Here is a 27,365-nt window from a genome sequence, read left to right as displayed (position 1 = left end):
GAAGCTTCCAAAAGACTTAACCTACCTGTGTGAAAATTCCAGTTTCATCCAACAGTGTTACTATGCCTTCAAATTACTGTAAATGCCAATGGTGAAATGACTGTTCTGATCCTCGGTGGACACAGCCAAGCTTTGATGCCTGTCCTTTATAACTCACCCATCTATGTGCAAAAAGCCTGAGACTATATAACAGATTTATGAATCAAGGGAGAACAATTTTTGGATAACTTTACCTTGTAATCATTTTCTTGCTCTCTTAAGCTCATTCCATTGACGTGTTTAGTTCTAATCCATTTCCAAGTTTGATATTTTTTAAAGACAACAATTTGATTTTTGAAATTCTCTAGCTTTGCAAGCCATGGACCAAACTGTCTCACCCTGAAGAAACATAGCTTCTCATAAATCTTTCTCTGAAACATAGCGTGAGAGAAAAGGGGCATGATTTGATTTTAAATGAGTATAAAGCTTCCTATCACTTCCAAAATAGATAAATAGACAGACAGACAGATGGGCACAGTTTCAAACAGTTTTACATACCTTAAAGAGTCTATGGAAATCAGAAGATAAAAGTATTTCCATGACAGGAATTTAAACACTTATATTTTCTTTTAAGCTCCTCACTGGCCAGTGAGAGAGTTAACTAGAACTTTTCTTTCAGCTGTGGAAAACAGTGGGCAACTTAGTGGAATTATAAGTGGAGTCTTTTACAAATAAATGGAGTGTTTTACAAAATTATTTGTGACCTCCCCTTTCACTCTCACAAGTAGCAAAAGATCTTGAACACCTCAAAAGTAGAATCTAGGGACTTGCCTGGTGGTCCAGTGGCTAAGACTCCATACTCCCAATGCCGGGGGACTGGGTTCAATCCCTGGTCAGGGAACTAGATCCCACATGCCACAACTAACACCTGGCACAGCAAAATTTAAAAATTAAAGCAAATTTTTCTAAAAAATGTAAAGTGTAGGGCTGTGCAGTCCCATAAGGCAGCCCCCAGCCACATGTGGCTATTCAGCACTTGAAATGTGACTAGTCATAAACACCATGTACTGTACGTATGAAATACACTCTGGATTTTCAAAGATGTAGCATGAAAAACGGAATGTAAAAGATCTCCTTCAGTTCAGTTCAGTCGCTCAGTTGTGTCCGACTCTTCATGACCCCATGGATTGTAGTACGCCAGGCATACCTGTCCACCACCAACTCACAGAGCTTACTCACACTCATGTCCATTGAGTCGGTGATGTCATCCATCTCATCCTCTGTCATCCCCTTCTCCTCCTGCCTTCGATCTTTTCCAGCATCAGGATCTTTTCCAAGGAGTCAGTTCTTCATATCACGTGGCCAGAGTATTGGAGCTTCAGCTTTAGCATAAGTCCTTCCAATGAATATTCAGACTGATCTCCTTTAGGACTGACTGGTTTGATCTTGCAGTCCAAGGACTCTCAAGAGCCTTCTCCAACACCACAGTTCAAAAGCATCAATTCTTCAGCGCTCAGCTTTCTTTTTTTTTTTTTTTTTTTAGTTTTTTATTTTTTAAATTTTAAAATCTTTAATTCTTACATGCATTTCCAAACATGAACCCCCCTCCCACCTCCCTCCCCATAACATCTTTCTGGGTCATCCCCATGCACCAGCCCCAAGCATGCTGCATCCTGCGTCAGACATAGACTGGCGATTCAATTCACATGATAGTATACATGTTAGAATGTCATTCTCCCAAATCATCCCACCCTCTCCCTCTCCCTCTGAGTCCAAAAGTCCGTTGTACACATCTGTGTCTCTTTCCCTGTCTTGCATACAGGGTCGTCATTGCCATCTTCCTAAATTCCATATATATGTGTTAGTATACTGTATTGGTGTTTTTCTTTCTGGCTTACTTCACTCTGTATAATCGGCTCCAGTTTCATCCATCTCATCAGAACTGATTCAAATGAATTCTTTTTAATGGCTGAGTAATACTCCATTGTGTATATGTACCACAGCTTTCTTATCCATTCATCTGCTGATGGACATCTAGGTTGTTTCCATGTCCTGGCTATTATAAACAGTGCTGCGATGAACATTGGGGTACATGTGTCTCTTTCAATTCTGGTTTCCTCGGTGTGTATGCCCAGCAGTGGGATTGCTGGGTCATAAGGTAGTTCTATTTGCAATTTTTTAAGGAATCTCCACACTGTTCTCCATAGTGGCTGTACTAGTTTGCATTCCCACCAACAGTGTAGGAGGGTTCCCTTTTCTCCACACCCTCTCCAGCATTTATTGCTTGCAGATTTTTGGATCGCAGCCATTCTGACTGGTGTGAAGTGGTACCTCATTGTGGTTTTGATTTGCATTTCTCTAATAATGAGTGATGTTGAGCACTCAGCTTTCTTAATGGTTCAACTCTCACATCCATACATGACTACTGGAAAAACCACAGCTTTGACTAGATGGACCTTTGTCAGCAAAGTAATGTCTCTGCTTTTTAACATGCCGTCTACGTTGATCATAGCTTTTCTTCCAAGGAGCAAGCGTCTTTTAGTTTCATGGTTGCAGTCACCATCTGCAGTGATTTTGGAGCCCAAGAAAATAAAGTCTGACACTGTTTCCACTGTTTAACCATTTATTTGCCATGAAGTGATGAGACCAGATGCCATGATCTTAGCTTTTTGAATGTTGAATTTTAAGCCAGCTTTTTCACTCTCCTCTTTCACTTTCATCAAGAGGCTCTTTAGTTCCTCTTCGCTTTCTGCCGTAAGGGTGGTGTCATCTGCATATCTGAGGTTATTGATACTCCTCCCGGCAATCTTGATTCCAGCTTGTGCTTCATCCAGCCCAGCATTTCTCATTATGTACTCTGCAAATAAGTTAAATAAACAGGGTGACAATATACAGCCTTAACATACTCCTTTCCCAGTTTGGAACCAGTCATTTTTATATTGGTCACATGTTGACCAATTCTGGACCTATTATTAAAAATACTCTCACTTGTTTCTTTACTTTTTACAAATGGGGCTACTAGAAAGCTGAAGATTACATATGTGGTTTGTGTGACACTTCTATTGGTTGTGCTGGTCTAGAGAACTAGCCTGCAAGACACTTGTGAAAGGAGGGACAACATGATTTCATACAGGCCCCGCATCTTTCAGCCATCTCTATTTAGTACACATAAGGATCATTTCAGAGTTTTGGGTCACGGTCTGCCCTTCCTGGTTTTCTGTTAGGTCAGTTGTGACTTTGCCTTTCTGGTCCAATTCCTATTCCAAACTTCTTTTTCGGAGCCAAAAGTCTTGCGCACTCCAAACCAGCATGGAGGGTTTTGTTTTTAAGCTTCCTTTTACTATCATCACAGGGAAGAAAGGGTTTGCTGCATTTAAAACTTTGTTCTAGATATTTGTACATTTATTGGATTCTCTGCTTTATCTTTGAAAAATTCCTAGAAAGCAAATATTATCCCCATTTTACCAAAAAGAAAACTAACTTGACTTGGGAAATAATAACTTGTTTTTACCAGGAGCTTCGTAATGTGTAATTATTTTGAAGGCATTTCCTGTGATCACCCTTTGATGTAAGCATTCTCATCCCTGTTTTACAGAGGAGGAAATTCACTTTACAGAGCACTCAAGAGCCTCTTGAGTCCATGGCTGATACATGGAAAAGCTAGCGTTTATTCACTCATCACGTTTATTTGTCAGGCTAAGCCCCGGTGAACCAGGAGGCCATGGTCCCTCCCTGCGGTCTGCACTGTAGGGTTCCCAGTACTCAAGTGTTAAGTGCTATGACAAGAATTAAAGTAGAGTGGTGGTATAGAAATAAAATAAACACCTAGCCTATGTGGTTAGAAAAGCCCTCTTTGGAGAGATGGGCACTGGAGAGGTGGCACTGAAGGTAAGGTGTCAACGACAAGCAGGAACTGGCCATGTCAAGATCAGGAGAGGAACAACAGTGTGATACCTGTATGGCTGGAGAGAGCATGGCTCGTTGGAGGAAGTCACCAAGTGCAGTAAGAGACAGGAGGGCAGGGCTTGTAAACCAGGGACTGGATTTTACTCTGTGTGTTAACAGGAAGGCTGCATGGCGTAGAGGGTTAGCAGGGGAGGAATATAGTGTGATTCACATTCAACCCAAACTGGCCTTGATTCGGTGGAGAGAAGGGATTGGAGGGTCCAGAGCAGAAACTGGGAAACCAGTAAGGAGCTCGTTGCAAATAGAGCTGGGTGAGGGGCAGTGGTGATGGCCTGGCGAGAAAAGAGCAGAAGTGGCAAGAAGTGAATGCAATCTGAATGTATTGTAGCAGGCCTTCCCTGGTGGCCCAGTGGTTAAGAATCCACCTTCCAATGCAGAGGATACAGGTTCCATCCCAGTTAGGGAACTAAGGTCCCACATGCCATGGGACAACTAAGCCTGCGCACCACAACTAGAGAAAGCCCGTGTGCAACGAAGACCCAGTGCAGCCAAGAAAAAGAGAAAGGAAGAAAGTATTGTGGAAACACAGCTGATGAGACTAGCTGATGGGCGCTCATCCCTCTTTCCATCTGGCTGTCCCTCTAGCCCCCTCCACCCCCTGCAGTGTCCTTCCCAACACACTCTGTCCTGGAAATTCACATCCCAGTCACCCAGTAGGGGCCTTTCCACCATGCCCAGAAAGCAGACGGAAACTCCAGCAGAGCGCCACTGTGTGTCACCCTTTGGTTCCGCTTTGTGAATTCTTGTTGTGCCTCGCTGTCAGCCTCTTGACTATGCTTGGTAAGCTCTGAATCACATCGAGATGAACAGTGAGACCTTACTGTATTCCAGAATCTCTTCCATGGAAATAATAGAGAAGTGATTCTGTTCTTTGTCACATTGGGGCTGGCAGGAAGATGAGTCGTTTGCACATTCATTTGCCCTGATGCCATTTGGAGAAAAAGCAGAATGCATTGTCATATATGCCAGTCATCAGCCAATGCACCATGCACACTGGGGCCCAGCCTGGGGTAGGCACTCCTGATTAGCGGACAGAGCAGACGGGGAAGAAACCGGGTGGTGTGTCATAAAGTGATTGTTTGCTGCTGACAGTAAAATGGAGAGAGCATGAGTGGAGGGGGTAAGCCAGAGGTCAAGTTTGGTTGAAAGAGACTGCAGATAGGAGGTATGACTTCAGCTTTTCCTTCGAGGATGCTCAGGCTTTAGCTAAACAAAACAAAAAAATTAAGACCAACTGGGTTGCCAGTCAGCAAGTTTATATGTGCATGTATATGTATATGTAGCCCCTTCTCCAGCCAGAGAAAACATTTTCTTGGCGTGCACATTGAGCCTTCATTAATGCTCTCAGTGCTAAGGAATGAGAACTCGCTCTCCTTTACCTACTAGCCAGCCAGCCTCTTCCCAGGAAAACAGAGGGCGATCAACCACAGCAGCAGGTGTTTGGCACGTCTGCATATGCCCCACACCCCCTTCTCTCTGATGTGAGGGAGTTCTGACTCCTTGACAGCAATGAACTATACCCCCTCTGAAACCTCCACTGGCTCCCACTGCCTGCACACAAGATGTGTTTTATGCACATTTATTCCCCAGCTGCTCATAGGCATCAAATAAGTTTGGGGAATGCTGCACTTAACAGTGTTAAAGGCTTGGTTTTGTTTTGCTTTTTAATCTGCAAGACTTCAAAGATGCTTTCATGACCCAATTACATTGGGAATCTCCAAAGAATTCCCATGGAATGTATCATGTCATATTTCCCAAACTTGAAAATGACTGCTCTGTTTTGATTGAGCATCACTTGCGCCCTGTGGAAGGCAAACTTGGGAAGTGCTGGGCTGCCCAGCATTTCCCCCCAACCCCCTGACCCCCATCACCCTGCACAGTGGATCAGACTCTGCCTGCCTCTCCATGAGTCCTACACAAAACAGTCTGCCCTTTGAGACACTGTTTCAGTGGACAGGCCCTATGTATTCCTGCATCTAGACCTCCACTCACACCATGCCCTAACCCAAATGATCCTGGCCTTTCCTGTCCTCTGATTGTAACTCAGTGCAAATCATGTCTCTTCTTTGCCAGTCCCTGCCAGGTCTCCGAGATGCTTTCTGCCTCTGATCCATCATCACCCTGCTTCATGTCCCATTCATCTAGCATTTCATAGAGGTCCCTTTCTCTGACACCTCGCATGTGGTAGGCACTCAACAAGAGGAGAAATAGGAAGGCAGTGAAGGAAGAGAGGACAAGAGAAGGAGCCAGAGAGAAGGAGGACGGGATGGTGGAGGTGGAGGAAGAGGAGAGAAGAGCACTGAGGTGACAGAGGAAAGGGAGTCCTCCAGGATCTTAGACGTGGTATTTCATTCAGTGTCCGGAGAGGCACAGCCAGGAATCGCACCTCAACTACTTTGCAGAAAAGAAGATCCATTGGGTTTTCCTTCCATGACAGCAGCCCCCAGGGAGAGGACTGGTCCCCAGGCCCACTTTGCAGAAGGCCAGTGCCCAACTGTAGGGCACCAGCTCAAACCAGAGGTGCCATACCTGAGAGTGGCCCCAGCTGTGACCCCTTAACCTGACTTGTGCCTTAATAATTAACATAATTAGGTATACCTTTACGCTATTAACAAAACATCATATGTACCCCTTTCTTTGTTGTTTTTTGTCAACGACATAATTGTGCTCAGTTGTGTCCAACTCTTTGCGACCCTATGGGCTGTAGCCCACCAGGCTCCTCTGTCCATGGGATTTTTCCAAGTAAGAATGCTGGAGTGGGTTGCTATTTCCTGCTCCAGGGAATCTTCCTGACCCAGGAATCATCCTGTGTCTCCTGCATCTCCTGCACTGACAGGTGGATTCTTTACCACTGAGCCACCTGGGAAGCCCAGATAAAATAACACCATATACAAGTAATGATAAATATTAAGCAAAATAAATGACAAAGTACAAATTAACCCTAAAGCGATCATCATAAGAGCATTTTGCTAAAGCCAGTGCCTTCCTTTTACATGGGAGAGGCCTGAAACACAGAGCATCTTGGGCCTTGAAACTGAGCTTAAACCCTGAATCTGTAGCCTTGGGCACTCACTTTCTGAACTACTGTAAGCTCTGCCTCCCTGGCAAGGGAGTCTGTGATCTCTTTCTCAGCCAAATGGCCAACTGCCTGAGACAGAGACACAAGAAACCTTCCCACGTCTGCTTTATGCTTCTGACTCACGCAAACATGGCCACCCCATTTAACAAAGCATTTTTTTTTCTGGGGCCCAACTGTCCTCTTTTTTTCCCCTATACTCTTAAAAAAAAAAAAAAAAAAGTCAAGCAAAATGGTGTACGTTATGAATCAGATTAAACAGATATCTTCCAAAAGAGCCCCGCCTTGGTAAGACGTCAGTCCGTTTCCATCACCTTAGGTCCTTTCTGCAAAGGCTGGGGCCCTGCCAGAGTCCCACCCTGGAAAAGCTCATCCTATGGAAGCACATGGCTTGGCGGGTTTGCCAGACCTGTCTCTAACACTCTGTTAAATGCCCAGATGTGTTTCTTTCATGCATGTGCAAAAATTCCATTTCAGAGTGTCAGGGCAACACCTCAGTCCGTCTCCTGAAAGTGATTCGTGGAAAGAACCTGAATGCCAGGAAGCCCGGGTTCCAGTCAGTGTTTCCTCTGACTTTTACAAGTTGCAAGCAGATGACGGGGCCCCATGTGCCAGAAGCCATGGGACATGACGGAGATAGTGGACCCTGAGCGGAAAGGGCTGACATGGGCCGTGGGAGAGAAATTGGCCCTTCCCCCAGCCCCCAGGGACCCGCAGTTGGCAGAGCTGAGCCAGGGCAGAGCTGAGGCCAGAGCCATCCACACTAGTTCACAGCCAGCCCTGTCGGAGAAAAAGAGCTGGAAATGTGTAACGTGTGTAAGAGCCCAGTCCAGGAGAGCATTTCTGGGGCTTGTGAGGGAGAAGAGAAAATGATGCATGATTCCCCAGGCTCAAGAAGACCAAGCCATTCCCCACCCTGTAGCTGGGTCAGTTCCTTGTTACCAGCCCCACAAAGCTGAGCCTCTCTCCTTCTGAGCTCTGGTACCTGGAACGTGGCACAAGATGACTTGTGCATGATCAAGATAAAACTTCGGTTTGTCTTTCCCTGCACCCCTTGTATACTTGATTTACTGAGAGATTTCCCTCCTGCCACCAGATGTGAACTTAGCAGGCCTCATAATTCCTAGGCCCACTCTTAGGTTATAGGCAGATCTGCAATCAAAAGAGGAACCTAAATTCAGCAGTCAGAAAGTCCAATCTAAGAGATCGATCAAAATCTCACACCTCATCCGGTGTTCAGTCTTCCCTTCCCCACCCTGGGCTGGCCTCCCCATGAAGCACAAGTTTGAATGTCTCTGCTCTCTTCTCTACTTCACTCTTCTCTTCAGTCCCACCCCGGCTTATTAGCCAATTTCTTACACCTTTTGGGCGAGGATGGGTGAGCAGAGATAGGAGAAAGAATAGATCTTCCTTGATCTTGGACATTAAGCTGAGCACAGCCCAAGCTAAATGCTGGCTCTGTTTTCCCCTGGTGTGTCTGGAACTCCTTTCGGATCCTCTCAGGCAGTTCCTGTGACCTGGGTGATGTCTCTCTAGCCCAGTGTTTACTTGGTTTACTTGCTTCCCCAACCTCTGGATGGTTCATCTCCAGCTTCCTACTCCCTCTGCCCTATTAGATGGCTTTGGACAGGATCCACGATGGCTGCACACTGGATCCTTCTGCGTGGCTACATCTGCTCCACGGGAGGCACTCAGACAACACGGGGCCAGGCCAACCCCATGGCTTCCGTCTCTACTCCACTGCCATGGCTGCTTCCAGAACTCTGTGCTCACCATCTTCAGGGAACTTGTTTCCAAGCTCTCTGTTCCTCACTCACCTCACCAGTCTAGAAGGGAGGCCCCCCCTTCTTCCCATACCTCTCTCCCTGGCAGCAGGTCCACTGGGGACTCACAACACAAGCACAGCACCTCTCCAAGCCCCTCTCCCTACCCTGGCCCATTTATAGACCTCAGCTGAGGGGTCCATGCATCATGGGGCCAGTTTACAGATGTTGCCATGGAAACTTGCATTGATGGCAAGACATCTCCCTAGAAACTCTTGCATCATGGAACATAGTCAGAACTTCCATTTTAACATTCTGCACACACTCATCTTAGAGTTTAATCATGTGCTTATTTAAATATAAGCCCCAAAGGACATGAAAATCACCTGGTTTATTCACTGCTATATCCTGCCATATAGGGAGCACTCAGGGAATAATTGTTGAATTAATTAATTTTTAAGTAAAGTCAAGGCCTCTCTCTAGACTGGAAACTTTATGAGCATAGGGACTGGGCTAATTTTTACTCAGCATTTACCTCTAGTATCTTGTAGAACGCTAGCCCACTGTAGGTGTTTTCAAAGTAGTTTTTGTTTCGTTTTGTTTTGGGCTACACTGGCTCTTCTCTGATTGTGATGTGCAGGTTTACTTACCCTGGCATGTAGGATCTTAGTTTCCTGACCAGGGATTGAACCCGTGTCCCCTGCATTGGAAGGCAGACTCTTACCCTCTGACCCGCCAGGGAAGTCCCTAAAAGTAGCTTTGAATGAACTAATGAACCTGGGCAAGAGGCCACACTTCCGGTAGAATTCATGGATGCTCCACTAACCCCAAAGACCTCTGCACCCTTCCTCAAATCCTTCACCTGGCCACACTGCTTGAAACTGTACTCATCAGAGATCTCTCCCAGAGGGAGTCTTAGCAATCCGTATATCTGCACTGAGTAAATGGAAGCTGTCAGTCATTTATACTTATGAAGGCAGCTTGATACTGGAAGGCTAGTTGACTTAAAAAGCGCCAGGAGGGAGCGCTCACAAGAAAAAAAATGGCGGTCCTCCAGGTGGGGACCCTTTGAGAGACTTGCCAAGGAGACAGCCTACCAGGAGGTGAAAGGGAAATGGGAAACAAAGCCATTGTTTTTTTTAGCAATGTGTTTTGCCTTTAGCACTCCCTCCTCCCACACAGTTTTTAAGAACCACTTAATTTTTAGAGCTAGAAGGAATTTTAGATACCATCAGAGTTCGTGGTTTTCAAACCTTTTTGAGCCAAAAGGAGAATTCTTTAAATCTTACCAGAAGCCAATATGAAAAACAGATAAGAGGAGATGGTCTGGTTCTAGATAGGCAATGAGCCAGAAAGCCAAGCACACACACACACGCGCGCACACACACGATTTTCCCACAGTAGTCCCCAAACCTCCCCCTCAGAATTCCTAAGTGCTCTGAAGCAGTGGGTCCAAACACAGCGAAAGGCCCATGCTGTCCTCTGTCATAGGCACGTCCGTGAGGCTGGGCTCCAGAGGTCAAAGCAAACAGACCTGACTTTTCCCTCCCTCCACTGAGGGTCAGACCTTGCTCCCTCCACTCCCCAAACTCATCCATTCTGTAAATGTTTGCTAAATAGAAGAAAGAGCCCTTTCATGGGGCCACTAAAGATTTCCCTCCTGAGTTTAACGCGACCAACAAATATTTACTAAGTGCTGGCTACACCCTTGACCCTGTGTATGGCACTCAGGACAACTGGTCATTGCCATTGCTGCATTCATCAGCACTCTCCAGATGCTGTTTGTTCAGCCTTCTCTGAACCATCTAAATTGCAACTAAACATCCAGCCCACATTTGTCCATCTTTTCTTCAAATGTGCTGTGAGACACACTGTGAAATGATTTGCTGAAATGCAGATAAACTACATCTGTCAGCCCCCATCTATAATTCTGGTGAGACTTGCAAAAAAAAAAAATGAGGTTTGGCCCCAATTCATTCTCTGCAAACCTTGGCTCAAAGGGACGACCACTGCTTCCTGTCCTTGGAACTCACAAACCATCTGTGTAATGACCTGTTCAAGCTTCCTGCCAAGGACTGACGTCCATCTCACCAGTCAGCAGTTCCCACCAAAAGAGTTTAGGGCCTCAGGGGCTCCTGTCCCAGATGCTGGCCCAAGTCCAGGTCACAGAGATGGCTCCCTCATCCTCCTGCTTGTTACAGGAGCACAGTGGGAAGCAGGGAGAGTTCAAGTTAGTGGAATTATTTCTGTATCGGCAACACCAATCCAGGGCTCAGAATCAATTAGCCGAGAGCAGAAGAACAAGACTTTACAAAGAAGCACGCACGGCTGGATTTGCAACCCAGCTCTCCCACACGCTGCCTGGGTTTGGTTAACTGTAGCAACCCACTCTAGTTTTCTTGCTTGGAGGATCCCTATGGACAGAGGAGGCTGGCAGGCTACTGTCCATGGGGTGACAAAGTCAGACACTACTGAGTGACTGATTTCACTTTCACTGAACCTGTCAAATGAGCTTGCAGGAGGTTGTAAGGACTAAATGCAGTATGGTCCATGAGGTGCATAGAATGGCGGCTAGCACACATCATGACTGTCACTATGAGAAAATAGCCTTGTTGATCAATTCCTGGAGGTCAAGGGTGGGACAAGGAAAGGGATAGGCCCAGAGAGAGGGATCTGTGTATGAGGGGCATGCTCCTAAGTACACAATTCATTTTCCCAGGCATCAGGATATACAGGAAATACAGTCTGCCTATAAAGCTTGGATTCTTATAGAGAAAAAAAAATCATGAAAAAAAATGTCCCCTTTCAGCCACATGGTTTGTGAATTTGCTGTCCTCAGGTCAGGCAGAGATCCCAGAGGACTGGCCCCCAGCTGGTTCCTGGAGTCACTTTTCAGAAGATCTATGGTTTTCATGGGCAAGTTCTTCAGTGTAGCTTCTAACCCCCAGAGAGCTCAGTACAAGAGATTCTGTCTCCTTGAGGACTCAGGAAAATCCAGAGGAACCAAGAGAGAAAACACTCCAAAGAAATGTCCATCCAGAAGGTAAATGTTATCACAATCCACGCTCCCAGCCCTTGTGGGAAAATTGCTGGACAGTCACCCTATGCCTTTGTTGATTAAAATTAAACTGGCAGAATTCAGCTGCAGTGGATTTTAGAAGTCCTGGGTCAATTTCTAAAGCACATTTATTTTTTAAATACTTGAGCTAAAGGCAATAGTAATAAATGACAGCTGGGAACTTGAAGTTTTATTTTCAAACTGAAAAAAATTAGGGAGTTGGGTATCCCTGTATATTTTCATATTAAGGATAAGTCAATAGAGAGATTCCATTGTGTTTGTCAGTCTAAAAGTAATCAATTCAATATGCCACAGTCACAGATTGAGACCCTTTAGGAAAAGCTCTCCTGGCTGGACTATATGAAAGTGACAAGGGTAGGTTAAGAGCAGAAAGCTGCTGGCAAGGTCCCAAGAAAGGGAGGTGGTGCCTGCTAGGCTGCTTCTTCACAAAGCACCTAGTCCAGCCTGAGGCTTTGCTAGAAGGGGCAGCACTTCCGCCCTTGACTTTGACCAACTTTCAGCAAGAGTCAGAGATCATAACCGGAATAAAACCACGCAGCTAGGAACCCAGCATAGATGGAAACGCAGCCAAGAACATCTGACCTCTGTAACTTTCAGCAATAAAAGGCTAACAGAGACCAAAGGCCTATTAAATATCCCTGCCCCACCTAGATCACCACTTAATTGGGGTGAGGGGCCCTCCAGGTCTAAAAACTCGGGTCTGATTAAAACAAACTAGGAGCCTCAATTGCTGCCCTATGTTGACATCAGGGAACTCTTTCTTAGTTCTGCTAATGGTTACAATGTAGAGATTATTATGCTTTTTTTATTTCATGCACTTAATCAGTGCTTGAAGAATTAAACCAGTGAGATCAAAGATCACCAAAGATCAAACTTCCTCATCCATCACAGATGGACATCTATTCTCAGAGCCAGCCTCTCGTAAAGAAGTCCCCAGTTTCCTTACCAGGGTTTTGGTAGTCCTACTGTTATATTGGAGGCTTAGTCAGAGCAGTTCATAAGCTGTGATTAGAAAACTCTTCTGTGTTTATGTATCTCCGCAACCTACTTACCAGAAAGTCTCCAAAAGGAGAAAGGTTCATCTCTTTGCTTTAGGAACCTTGAACCTAGTTAACATCAGTGTCCACCAGCTTGAGGAACACAAACACACACACACACACACATCACTGATGAAAATGGTATCAGTTAAATCTTCTTTAATCAACTGGCTAAGAGTAGATCTTGTTCTTTATTTATTCACCGTCTTTTGTATTGCTAATAATTAGATCCTGTACTATGAGCTAGGCACTGTGCTATATTCTTACCAAATTAATCATCTTCATGTATCAGAAAGTTTTCAGTATATGTAGAAAGGATAGAAGTGAAGTGAAAGTGAAAGTCGCCCAGTCGTATCTCTGAGTGACCCCATGGACTATACAGTCCATGGAATTCTCCAGACCAGAATACTGGAGTTAGTAGCCTTTCCCTTCTCCAGGGGATCTTCCCAGCCCAGGGATCGAACTCAGGTCTCCCACATTGCAGGATTCTTTACCAGCTGAGCCACAAGGGAAGCCCAGAAATGATAGATGACCTTGGTAATCATGATTCAGTAGATCCAGGGTTTGGTGTCAGTGTGTTTGACAAGGATCCCAACTGATGCTTATGACTGAGCTCTCCTGGGAGACATCCCAATTTGCCCACAGCCTCCTGACTGAGGTGCCCCCAATTTTCCGGCAGGTGGGATCTCATCACCGTGGAGCAGAGAGCAGCAGGCTGGTCACCTGAGTGAGGGGCGCTGACCTCCCAATGTGACTTACAAATCCATTCACTCTTCCTGGGCCGTCACACAGCAGACTCAGATTGACCAGCTAGTCTGCAACTGCCAGATCCTCTTCACCCCAGCTGTGACTGAGCCAGGGGTTCCCCCATGCCAGAGTCAGTTTTCTTAAGTGCTAGACCTGGTTTTTAATCCTAAATACCTAAGCTATTTAATTTAGCCTATTGTTGCTTCTTATCCTGGCTCCATTTTCCCATGCATCAGGCAGCCCTCGTAGCCAGGAGTCATCAGAACACATGGCAGAAAATGTCCATGTACCCTGTTGTCCACAGGTGGCAGGAGTTGCCCAGACCAGCAGCTCTGGACTTGGCCACAGCCCCTCCACCACCAGGAAGTTCCCCTCTCCTGTTGAGTTCTTCCAGAATCATCTCTATCCTCCCTGTGTATTTTTTGTACAAGCTTTTCAGCTATTAAAAACCAAAGGAGGCCACTGTAAGGAAATTTTTATTGGAAAGAAACTATCTGCCCTAAGGACAGTACCTTTTTTGCATTTATGAAATTCTCAGAGTTAGAACCATGATTTAAAGAAATGGGAAGCCAACTAACTTGAAGTCTGTTTTGGTTTATATTCATGTTGATGGTGGTTTCACCTATTGAAACAGCAAAAATATTTAACAGAAATATCCACATAGGAAGCCAAGACAGCCCCACATAAGGAGTCCAAGAAACCTTGGAGTTGGGCCCTCTCCTTCCCCTTTGTGGCTCAGCTTTTCCGGCCTATAAGGGAATGATGATTCCTGCTCCCTCCTCTTCACATGGATCTACTGAAGTGATCCACAAGATAAGGCCATGTTGGCATTAGATTTTCTGAAGCAAAATTAAACAGTTACAGTTATAGCATCATCCCCTGAAACTATGATTCCTTATCTACCAAATGATCCCAATGGTGCCTGGAATGATGAAAGTGTTAGTTGCTCAGTCGTGTCCTTCTCCTTGCGACCCCATAAACTGTAGCCCACCAGGTTCCTCTGTCCATGGAATCCTCTAGGCAAGAATACTAGAGTGGGTTGTCATGCTCTCCTCCAGGGGATCTTCCCAACCCAGGAATCGAACCTGGGTCTCCCACACTGCAGGCAGATTCTTTACCATCTGAGCCACCAGGGGAGTCTGATAAGAAATGCTTAAATTTGGATAAAGAAGCAATTAGCTGAGAGTTTTCTCATATGTTGAGGAACAACAAGACACTGCTTTGAAATCTCCAAGTCTGAGACACAAGGAAAATCACAACTTGAATCTATAACCTAAAAGAATTCCGTGTACTATTTAGGAATTATAAATAAGAATCACTCTGAAATCAGGTGTGTGTATTGTTCTCTATTTCTTTAAAACAACTTTTCAAAACATGTATTCCATGTCTTAGCTTCAGTTGAATGTGCTTCTTAGGATGGATTTATGTAACAAGTAGTTGACTGTCCTCTGGTGGATTGTAAAGGCAGAGTCCAGCATCTTCTCCTTGAGCAGAGATTGTTGGGGGCTGATCTTCACTGTGAAACTACAGGGTGGAGTGTTTGACCCCTGAAAGTCCCTATGCTCCAATGATTCCTCTCCCCTGAATCAAATTTGTTTTGAAACTCAAAGAGATCATCATTACCTCAAATACAAAGAGTGATTTTATGTGATATGTCTTGGGAATACAGCTCATATGATCCATCGTAATAAAATGAAGGTATATTAAATAAAACATCATGTACAAAACAGAGAAGATGGATGGAATGTCACAAAAAAGACTTAAGCAATATTTGTGTATACACTAAGTAGAAACATATGGGAAGGCGTTTTTTTTCTATTGCCTTTTTTCCAATAGTGTGGGGCTTTTAAATGACACTATACATTTATTGGAAAAGGAAATGACAACCCACTCCAGTGTTCTTGCCTGGAGAATCCCAGGGATGGGGGAGCCTGGTGGGCTGCCGTCTATGGGGTCGCACAGAGTCGGACACGACTGAAGCGACTTAGCAACAGCAGCAGCATACATTTATAACAGCGGCCTGCTGACCAGGAGTTATCAAGAGACCCTCCGATTAGAGAGGCTTCTCAAGTGGTTCATCAGTAAAGAATCCGCCTGCCAATACAGGAGATGCAAGTTCAATCCCTGGGTTGGGAAGACCCCCTGGAGAAGGAAATAGCAACACTCCAGTGTTCTTGCCTGGAGACTCCCATGGAAGAGGAGCCTGGTGGGCTGCAGTGCATAGGGCCACAAAGAGCTGGACACGACTTAGTGACTGAGCACACACGTGATTGCAGAGGACCAGAGCTCAGTGGCCACTATACCCCCAAACAATCAAGTTCCAGTGAAACTGACTTAAAGACACATTTCAAAAGTATCTATACAACTTTATGCACCTAAAATACAGTAAAATCTCACCAGATGTCAGAGTTTGGGAGTTTTATTTGCCCTTACACCCAAATGAAAGATTGTTTCTTTTAAAATGATCCAGATAAAGACCCATCTTGTCCCTGTATCATAATTCAACTTTTAATGTGACTGAGAGTGAAAGGGGAACCTAAAACTAAATTAAAAGGCATTCAGTGGGGTCTTAGTTCAAATCATGGCAAGTTCATCAAAGAGAGACTGTTGGCAGTTGATTAATTTGCCTGGATGGCATTTTCCCCTCTAGGAAAAAAAAAAAAAAATCCCTGGTTCCTATTGCATCACCCAAAAAAAGGCAGATCCATTGAAATGTGAAAATGGTGAAATATGGAAAAAATCATATAGCTCCCCAATATTAACAGTGTTCAAGCTGGGATCGTGGGCCTGAGGTTTTCTTTTATCTTAGTTCTGTAAAGTTTTTAATACCCTCAATTGTTTTTATTTAATGAAAGAAGTGGGAATTTAAGAAGAGAGGGAAAACTGCAAATGCATGCTTGAAGGGGTGATGTAGAACTGGGTCTGTGATATCTGAGGATAAAACACGCTCCAGTTCATTGCATCAAAGCACGGAGGTGTGAGTGGTTGGTCACACGAGAGCATGATGGTGCTTCGCCTGGACCACTTCTGCTTACACTGCATCCAGCACCATCTTAACATCCGTGACCCAGGTCTCCGAAGACACTCATTCACAAGGTCACATCACTCAACATCATTTTCTGGTCTTCTTGTCTCTCTTTTTGTCTAGTGATCCCCCAAGGTCTTTGGACTCAGCACTTTGTATGAAATCCAATCTTCATTTAGTTCAGATTTTTTTTTCTTTTCTCGGTGACAGAGTATGATGAGCTAATGTTTTCTGGCAGGCTGACCCAAGATTTGAACCTTTAAAAGTGAAAAGCACTGAGAGCTGAAAAGCCAGGGTATGATATTTATTCAACATTCTTGAGTAGACAGTGATGTTTTCCTAGCGCTAATAACAGAGTGACAGAACTGTCATTGTCCCTACATGTGCCCACTGCAAAATTATAAACATATTCTCTATAACAATAGTAATAAACTATAGAAACTTTAAAAAATGACCCAAGAAAACTGTCTCTTCCCCCAGAGACTATTTAGTAGGCTTTCTGTATTGGTCTGAACAACAGCAGGCCAGAAAGTGGATAGGGAAGGGCCCCAAAATCACTGGATGCTGAGGAAAGGGGTGAGGAGTGAAATGGTGTTGGAAGCACCTTGTCTGGTTTCCAAGGTAGCGGAGGTGGAGGAGGCATCCTTGTGTTGGTTTCCTGAGACTGGAGCAGAACAGCACCATTGTCCCAGCCCTGGCAGATCAAGAAGATAAGGTTCTCCTCATTCATTAAAAGGGATGTGAAGTGAATAGTACTCTAACATTTGTGGTCCATAAACCCTTTTTGCATGGCCTAGAACCTTCTCTGAGGTTTTATTTTGCATAAATTACAGTTTCATAATCACTTTCTAGAACTGCTCCTTTTTGAACTCTTTAATGTACCTTCGGGTATAAGGAGAAATGGCATCTTTTCATTTCTACAAAGAATGCATACATTTGTGATTTGCATTCAGAAAAAGCCCCTTCACTAACCATGTTCCACACTTTGGGGGTCCCTCTGGTTTCAAGAGAAACAAGGAAATGGCTCTCTTCAAGTCCAGAACAGTTCTTAGATGGCATCAGGTCACCTCTACTCAGAAGGCCCTGGTGGGACAGTGAACCACAGCTTGAGATCACTTCAGGAGTACATGGATAGGGAATAAAATAGTACAGACAAGGGAGATTGAGTAATCAACAGCTTGGACATTGACAGACCCAGAGGGAGGGCCATGCCTTACTCAGCCAGCTCCTTCCTCTTTGTAGATAACATTGCAAGCAACCCCTTCTGTCAGTCTCACCCAAATGCTGTCTGTCTTCAGCTGACATCTCCCTTTCTAAATCCTCCATAGTCTCCCTTCCCTTCTTAACTGGTTTCTCATTTTGGTTTGGTAGGTTTCCCCTTCTACTGATTTACCAACCTGGAGAGATGAGGGTTCTGAATTTTCTGACTTCCTACTCAGTTCATCCTTAAAATGGAACTATGAAGAAGTGCTCTCATTGGAAGGATAGCCCTCTACATGAGCAGAGTAACAGGACTTTCTCCTTCAGCCCCAGTAAGGCTGATCCAAACTGGGAGATCAAGAATCTGCCTGCAATGGGGGCAACTGGGGTTTGATCCCTGGGTCAGGAAGATCCCCTGGAAAAGGGCATGGCAACCCACTCCAGTTTTCTTGCCTGGAGAATCCCATGGACAGAGGAGCCTAGCGGGCTGTGGTCCATAGAGTCGCAAAGAGCCAGACTTGACCGAAGCGAAGCTTAGCATACACACATATGTTAATCCCAGACTCTTAATTTATCTCTCCTCCCCCTTTTCCCTTTGGTAAGCATACATTTGTTTTCTGTGTCTATAGGTCTATTTCTGTTTTGTAAATAAGTTCACTTGTATCTCTCTTTAGTTAGATTCCACATATAAGTGATATTATATATTTCTCTTTGTCTGGCTTACTTCACCTAATCTGATAATCTCTAGGTCCATCCATGTTACAACAAATGGCATTATTTATTCTGAGTAATATTAGATTTAGGCATACATACATGCCACATCTCCTTTATTCTTTCATCTGTCAATGGGCATTTAGGTTGCTTCCATGGCCTGACTATTGTAATAGTACTGCTATGAACACTGAGGGGTGTGTATTTAATTAGTTTTCTTCGGATACATGTCCAGGAGTGGGACTGTAGAACTGTGGTGCTGAGAAGACTCTTGAGAGTTCCTTGGACTGCAAGGAGATCAAACCACCCTATCCTAAAGGAAATCAACCATGAATATTCATTGGAAGGACTAATGCTGAAGCTGAAGCTCCAATACTTTTTCTTGGCCACCTGATGTGAAGAGCTGACCCATTGGAAAAGACCCTGATGCTGGGGAAGATTTAAGGCAGGAAGAGAAGGGGATGACAGAGGATGAGATGGTTAGATAGCATTACTGACTCAATGGACATGAATTTGAGCAAACTATGGGACATAGTAAAGGACAAGGAAGCCTGTCACGCTGCAGTTGATGGGGTCACAGGGAGTCAGACACAACTTAGCTGAACAACTGAACAATAACAACCAAGGAAAAGAGGGAGGGCTTCCATGGTGGTGCTAGTGGTAAAGAATCTGCCTGCTATTGCAGGAGATGTAAGAGGCTCGGTTCGATCCCTGGGTTGGGAAGGTCCCCTGGAGGAGGGCATGGCAACCCACTCAGGTATTCTTGCCTGGAAAATCCCATGGACAGAGGAGCCTGGTGGGCTACAGTCCATGGGGTCACACAGAGTCGGACACAACTGAAGCAACTTAGCGTGCATGCACACAGGGGAAGAGGGAACACAAAGCAAATTAACAAAAGCCTGACTTGTTAATTTTTCAGGGCAGCCGCATTCCTATCCATAAGTGTAATCATCTGCTCCAGATCGTTGTCTGCCCCCTGTTGAGTGAGGCCTGCTGAAAGGCTGGTCACTTAGGCAGGACCTGGAGCAGACCATGCAGCCAAGGGAAATGAAGGTCAAGCTAGTTTCAAAGGTCTCATCAACCCATAGGAATGAGAGAGCCTGGGGCCACCAGAATGTTCAAGAAGGAAGAAATGCAGAAAACCAGTTGCATCAACGTAACCTGGGTGGAGGCCAAGAAGAATTCCAGAATCAGAGATCCATGCAGGCACCTGGGTGACATTTTGCTGCCATGGGAGGGGCTTGTACAACTGGAAGGGACCATTTAAATGGATAGAAATGAAGCAGGCAGTACCACCAAAGTCTCTCCAAGTGAAGAGTGGACCCTCTACTGAGAGTGAGCTCTCTACTAAGTCTTCTTCCACTGAACAAATAAAATGCACTGGTCATTGGCAACATCCTTTATTTGCAATTAAGGTGCTGAAATCCACAGAAGCTTTCCTACATTTTATATCCTGCTTCTTTCCAAGGGATTTAAGGTATAATTTTTTCCTCTTAATGATTTGTGCTCTACTCTCACTAAATATCAGTCTAACAAACCATTTCTTCCCAGATCTGACAGAATGTAAGCTCAGACCAGCCCGGGAAGAATTAAATATCACAAATATTTAATTAATGAGCCTGAATTAGTGAGGTGTTTCCTGTACCACGGAGATGAGGCATTTCAATACTGGGTCCCCTATCAGATCCAACTCTACATTGTGTCATAGTTAGGAAGAATATGGGGGCCCAGTGGAGGCCTGAAACTAATTTTAAGGCTGAATAACTTAATGTTTTTCACTCCTAAATAAATCCCAGATTTTGAATGCTATAAATTTTCCATTTCTTCGGCTGGCAATGGCAAACATCAACCATGACCCTTCAGGGCTTTGACTACTGTCTTCCTTTGGTTTCAATTTAAGAGGCACTCTGGCAGAGATCACAGCAGCCCTTACCTGAAAAGCAGATGAGTCCAGGAAAATGTCAGCGGCAGCTTGGAGCCAGCTGGGCAAGGATCAGCCTGTGTAAATTTGAAGTGGGCAGCCAACTCCGTGGTCAACATTTAAGAGGCATCCCAAAGCCTACCTGCTCCAGCAGGTCACTATAGTGGCTTGCTATAGCCTCCTAAATGCCTGTGATTGGGGCTACCCCTTTAGAGTTAAATACTATCTCAGGACTTTCCCTTTAGGAGCTACAATATTAAGGTTAGTGGTTCAGCTGATCTAGCAAATCCCAAAACAATACAAGCTAGGGGCAACAAGATAGGGGCTTCCCAGGTGGCTCGGTGGTAAAGAATCTGCCTGCCAAGGCAGGAGACACAGGTTCAATCCTTGGGCCAGGAAGGTCCCCTAGAGAAGGAAATTACAACCCACTCCAGTATTTTTGCCTGGGAAACCTCACGGACAGAGGAGCCTAACAGGTTACAGTCCATGGGGTCACAAAAGAGTCAGTCATGACTTAGCAACTAAACAAACAGCAAAGAAGATAAAACTTTTTTTTCTCACATGTAACCTTCTGGGGATAAGCCATCCAAAGTCAATATGGTGGCTGTATGCTGTCAGGGGTCCAGGTTCCTTCTGTCTGTGTCTCCACTAACCCAAGTGTAGTGGCTTTCATCTGCATAGTCCAAGAAAGGAACAGGGAAGGGTATGTCCCTTCCTTTTAAGGCACTACCTAGAATCTGTACACACCATTTCTGCTCACAGCCAGCCGGTCAGAGTTTAGGTCATGTGGCCACACCTCGACAGAAAGGAAGACACACCCACCTGCAAATTCCTGCTTCACACTAGGTCAGCTTTCAGCATCACTTACCCCACCTCTTGAACCAATTTATGCAAGCAAGGCTGGGAAGTGTAGTCATTACTATGTGGTCCTGTGCCCAGTGAAACTCCATGGTTCTACCCTTGAAGGAAGAAAGTGAAAATGGATGTGGGAGACAGTTAGCCATTGTTTTTTATAGTATATGTTTGCAGACATGAAAAGAAAGTGCCTGTTGAGGAATAAACCTTCATAGTGGTCCCAGCTCATGGATCATATTAGAGATTGTCACATAGAAAGCACAGAGGACTGAAAGGGTAAGCAAGTTTTGATTAGAAGAAAGTGGGGATATATGGAGCCCTTCTCAAGGAAGGGCAGCTGGAGGGCACTAAAATTCTGAGGAAGTTAAAAATAGAGATGTGGAAAGCTCGAAGGGAATGGTGGGAACAGGGACATATCAGGACCCAAAGCCAATTCTCAACTATATAATATCACCGGTGGCCAGCTCTTTAAGTACACATGCTTCTTGATTCTTTCTGCTCTAGATTCATTCCAATCTAAAAACCATATGTTGCTCAAAAGAAAGTTTAGCATTCAGCAGAGCTGGAGTTATAGCTCTGCTCCATCATTTACTTGTAGAAAGACCCTGGACAAATTACTTGGCCTTTCTGAGCCCATTTCTACAGTTTGGAATCACAGTATTAATATTAACTAATAGTACTATTAGGGTTTCCCTGTTGGCTCAGATGGTAAAAAATCTACATACAATGCAGGAGACCCACATTCCATCCCTGGGTCAGGAAGATCCCCTGGAGAAGGAAATGGCAACCCACTCTAGTATTTTTGCCTGGAGAATTCCATGGACAAAGGAACTTGGTGGGCTACAGTCCGTGAGGTCTCAAAGAGTCGGATACAACTGAGCGACTAACACACACACACACGCACAGTATTATTAAGAGAACAAAATGAGATGATGTATATAAAACAACTAGTACTAAGCCTGGCTCAGTGAATGGTGGATGCAGTTAGTATGAAACTGTTCATCTCACGCTAAGCAACTGGTCCCTCAAATATGCTGCTTAGACATTATGACAGGTCACAGGATAAAACACAGTACACGTGTGAGATGCTGTGAATCTAAAGGACACATACCTATTTAGGGCGCCAGCCATTCATTGGCAAAGGTATAGTAGTCACAAAAGCAAAATGTCTTTATATTTTAATTAATATTCTCGCCACTTGGGAAAAGCACTTTGATAACTACAGGCATTGGAAAAGAACTTGCCCTAAAGATGGAATTCCTCACATTGTGCAAAAGAAGAAAACAGACCTTCATCCAGAATCTTGTATGTGTGGAGCAGGATGGGGCTGGAGCTATGCACCAGATGAACAAGTAATTTCATAATTTGACATTTCACATCCAAGCTAAATAATGCTTTTGGCAGGGCAATTGCAGTTTATCTTCTGGCCCCTGTTTTTTAAGGCAAATATCTCAACATAAATAAAATAATAAATAGACTATATTAATGATAGTTCTAAGTAATCAGAGTCATTTAACTGGGATTATGGACAAGGACAGGGCAAATATCCTCAAGATTGTTAACTGGAAGAGACAGAAAGGGAGAGAAGGAAGTCTCTGAATAAAATTAGTTCATCTTGGGTCAGACTTTCACTCACTCAGCATGACCATGCCACAGTGTTTTCTTAAATTTTAGAAAAGTGCATGAAAGCAACATTATTACTGAGACCCATCCAAAATGTCAATTAAAACCAGGCTTTTTGGAAAAATAATTGCTGTACTGCTTAGCAGGACCCAACTTTGAACTTGATACCACCAATGAAGAGAAAATGGTCAGTACCAAGGGCTGGTTTTTAGAAAAGCAACGCTTAGAAACAATATTTAGGGCATGCTACATCAGGTCTGACCACTCCGTACCATTCGTTGCCTCTTGAATCAGCAAATGTTTTCAATTAATTCCACTTCTAAAGTGCGTGACCCTTGGAATCTCTGCATATACATCTTTGTCTTGCTACCCTGAATGCTCTGAATTTTTAGAGTCCCTTTGGCCACTGATCACTTTTCCTGGATCTCCTTTCTCTGGTCCTATTCCTTTTTTTGTTGTTGTTGTTTTTAAGATGTGTCCGAACTAGACAGGTGCAGACATAATACGTCAAGGTTTTATACAATGATGAGACATAAATGGGGGATTTAAGTATCAGATGGGAAACCTCATTCGTAAAGCAGTTCCTATGTCACTGTGTATGTTTTTGTCTTTGTTGACCACAGTGGCATACTGGTCTTCCTCAGAAGCCATAAGAGTGAATCCTTCTCTACATGGACTCACTAATACATTCATTTGCATTAAAAGTAATTCATTGCAACTTTAGCCATAGTTTAGACATGGGCGTTTAGCAGACTTTCATGTAAACTTAGGACAGAACTTATTCATCCATATTTGAGTGGCAGGATTACTTTATCTTACCGTATTTCCATAAAAATATGTTTAAAGACTTTCAATGCTAGAATGGCAAGTGGAGCATAGTTACTTCACTTGACTGCAGAAGCAGGGAAGATCTTTCAACTCTGAGCTACCCACTGGCAGCATAGGAGTAAGTGATGGGATATCTCAGGCCCAGCTCACGTAAGTAAACTCACACAAGTGTATAAACAAGGAAAAGCCTTTCAATTTTGCAACATCTTGCCTATTTCTTTCCCAGTTCAGCCTTTTCTCATCACCGTAACAGGTTACATTTCATAATGAATAATGTAGGGTAATATCAAGAGAACAAAAAGGGAAAATTGTGATGGTTTCCTTTGGGGTTATAGCTTTCTCTCAGTCAGCAAGGTTATCTTTCTCCTGAGGATTCTAGCCATCTGAAGTCCTAGCCAATCATTCAATAAGTAGAGCAAAGATCATGGTCCTTACCAACAGGATACCAAGTTGAGTACACAAAAAAGAGAAACCCACAATTCCTTTATTCAGCTCCACAAAAAGGAATGATCTTACTAGGCAAAGAGATGAGTTACCATTTATTATTATTATTATTTCAGTACCATTCTGTGACAAGTCACTCTAAAAGATAATGGCTACAAAGGTTTCCCCCATGGCTTAGTGGTAAAGAATCTGCCTGCAGTGCAGGAGATGTGGGTTCGATCCCTGGGCTGGGAAGATCCCCTGGAGGAGGACATGGCAAACCACTCCAGTATTCTTGCCTGGAGAATCCCATGGACAGAGGAGCCTGATGGGCTATAATCCATGGGGTCACAAAGAGTCAGACATGACTGAAGTGACTTAGCGTGCATGCGTGCATGATGGCATATTTCATAGAACTAAAACAAATAGTTCTAAAACTTGTATGGCCTCACAAAAGATCCCAAATAGTCAAAATAACCTTGAAAAAGAAAAACAAAGCTGAAGGTATCACACTCTTTGAGTTTAAAGAAGACATACAGGAAAGTTAATTCCTACAGCTCCAAATGGGAGAAAATAATTGTAAATGAAGCAACTGATAAGGGACTACTCTCCAAAATATACAAGCAGCTCATGCAGCTCAATATCAGAAAAACAAACAACCCAAGCAAAAAATGGGCAGAATACCTAAACAGAGATTTCTCCAAAGAAGACATACAGATGGCCAATAAACACATGGAAAAAAATGCTCAACATCACTCATTACTAGAGAAATGCAAATCAAAACTACAATGAGGTATCACCTCACACCAGTCAGAATGGCCATCATCAAAAAATCGACAAACAATAAATGCTGGAGAGGATGTGGAGAAAAGGGAACTTGCACAGGTGGTGGGAATGTAAATTGATACAGCCACTATGGAGAGCACTATGGAGATTTCTTTAAAAACTAGGGATAAAAGTACCATATGACCCAGCAATCCCACTACTGGGCATGTACCCTGAGAAAGCCATAATTCAAAAAGACACATGTACCCCCAATGTTTATTGCAGCACTATTTACAATAGCTCGGACATGGAAGCAACCTAGGCGCCCATCAACAGATGACTGGATAAAGAAGTTGTGGCACATATATACAGTGGAATAGTACTCAGCCATACAAAGGAGCAGATTTGAGTCCCTTCTAGTGAGGTGGATGAACAGAGTGAAGTAAGTCAGAAAGAGAAAAATAAATATCATGTAATTGGCGCTGATGGTAAAGAACCCTCCTGCCAATGCAGGATGCATAAGAGACATGGGTTTGATCCCTGAGTCAGGAAGATCCCCTGGAGGAGGGCATAGCAACCCATTCCAGTATTCTTTTTTTTTATTATTTTTTAATTGTAGTATAATTGCCTTATAGAATTTTGTTGTTTTCTGTCAAACCTCAACGAATCCCTCTCTCTCATCTCCCTCCCCATCTTGCCTGGAGAATTCCATGGACAGAAGAGCCTGGCAGGCTACAGTCCATAGGATCACATCGGTCGGACATGAGTCAGACATGACTAAAGCGACTTAGCACACGTGGAATCTAGCAAAATGGTACTGATGAACCTATTTGCAGGGGAAGAACAGAGACACAGACATAGAGAACGGACTTGCGGACACTGCAGGGGAAGGAGAGGGTGGGGCGCATTCAGAGAATAGCATTGACCGTAATGGAATTTACCATATGTAAAATAGCTAGCTAGTGGGAAGTTGCTGTGTAACTCAGGGAGCTCAACCCAGTGCTCTGTGACAACATAGAGGGGTGGGATGAAGAAGGGAGTGGAAGGGAGTTTCAAGAGGGAGGGGACATTTGTCTACTTTTGGCTGATTTACGTTGTTGTATGGCAGAAACCAACACAACATTGTAAAGCAATTATCCTCCAATTAAAAAAAGGTTTTTTAAGTACAAAAAAAAAAAAAGACACATACATGGCCAACAAACATGCCACTAGTTATCAGGGACATGCAAATCAAAACCACAATGAGATACTGCCTCACACCTGTTAGAATGGTTATTATGGAAAAGACAAGGAATATAAATGTTGGAGAGGATGTGGAGAAAAGGGAACCCTGTGCACTGCTGGTAGGAATGTAAATCGGTGCAGCCACTATGTAAAACAGTATTAAGATTCCAAAACAAAATTAAGAATAAATAGTGTGTGTGTCTCTTTGTATGTGTGCTAAGTCACTTCAGTTGCGTCTGACCCTGTGCAACCCTATGGACTCTACCCTGCCAGGTTCCTCTGTCCATGGGATTCTCCAGGCAAGAATACTAGAGTGAGTTGCCATGCCCTTTTCTAGGGGACCTTCCCAACCCAGGAATCAAACCCACATCTCTATGTCTCCTGCATTGGCAAGTGTGTGCTTTACCACTAGTGCCACTTGGGAAGCCCAGAATTACCATATGACCCAGCTATTCTACTTCTGGACACTAACTTGGAAAGACATAGACTCTTGTGTGTTCACTGAAGCATTTTTTCCAAGAGCCAACATATGGAAAAAGCCTAAGTGTCTGTCAGTAAATGAATGGATTAGGAAGATGTGGTGTGTATGTATGTAGGTGTACATGTGTGTATCCATATGTATGCATGTATACATATACACACATGTGTATATGTATATATATACACACACACACATAAAAATGGGCTTCCCAGGTGCACTCAGATGGTAAAGAATCTGCCTGCAATGCAGGAGACCTGGGTTCAATCCCTGGGTTGGGAAGTTCCCCTGGAGAAGGAAATGGCAACCCACTCCAGTATTCCTGCCTGGAGAATTCCATGGACAAATGAGCCTGGCATGCTACAGTCCATGGGGTTGCAAAGAGTAGGACACAACTGAGAGGCTAACACTTTCATTTTTACTTTTCATACACATAAACACAATGGAATACTGCTCAGCCATAAAAAAGAATGAAATCCTGTTATTTGCAACAATATGGATGGACTTTGAGGATATTATGCTTAGCTAATACAAAGCTAGTGAAGGTGATGGAATTCCAGTTGAGCTATTTTGAATCCTGAAAGATGATGCTGTGAAAGTGCTACACTCAATATGCCAGCAAATTTGGAAAACTCAGCAGTGACCACAGGACTGGAAAAGGTCAG

The 27,365-nt window shown here is 44.0% G+C and overlaps 1 protein-coding gene and 1 long non-coding RNA gene across 4 annotated transcripts in view; one reads left to right on the top strand and one right to left on the bottom strand.

Annotated features, from left to right (window-relative positions):
• Window positions 1-27,365, bottom strand: part of LOC138436790 (uncharacterized) — a 136,352-nt gene that overhangs the window by 11,837 nt on the left and 97,150 nt on the right. For 2 of the 3 annotated variants that reach the window (XR_011255604.1, XR_011255608.1), the window contains one exon: window positions 1,498-2,836. The exons of the other annotated variant lie outside the window; for it this stretch is intronic. This is a non-coding gene — a long non-coding RNA (uncharacterized lncRNA). Of the gene's footprint in view, window positions 1-1,497; window positions 2,837-27,365 lie in introns of those variants that run through there. 3 annotated transcript variants of the gene reach the window in all.
• Window positions 1-27,365, top strand: part of ANTXR1 (ANTXR cell adhesion molecule 1) — a 265,829-nt gene that overhangs the window by 219,634 nt on the left and 18,830 nt on the right. The gene's annotated exons all lie outside the window — the stretch shown is intronic.

Source organism: Ovis canadensis, chromosome 3 (assembly GCF_042477335.2).
Source record: "Ovis canadensis isolate MfBH-ARS-UI-01 breed Bighorn chromosome 3, ARS-UI_OviCan_v2, whole genome shotgun sequence".
Lineage (NCBI taxonomy): Eukaryota > Metazoa > Chordata > Mammalia > Artiodactyla > Bovidae > Ovis > Ovis canadensis.
Note: the sequence above shows the minus strand (reverse complement) of the source record. Positions and strands in the feature narration are given on the sequence as shown.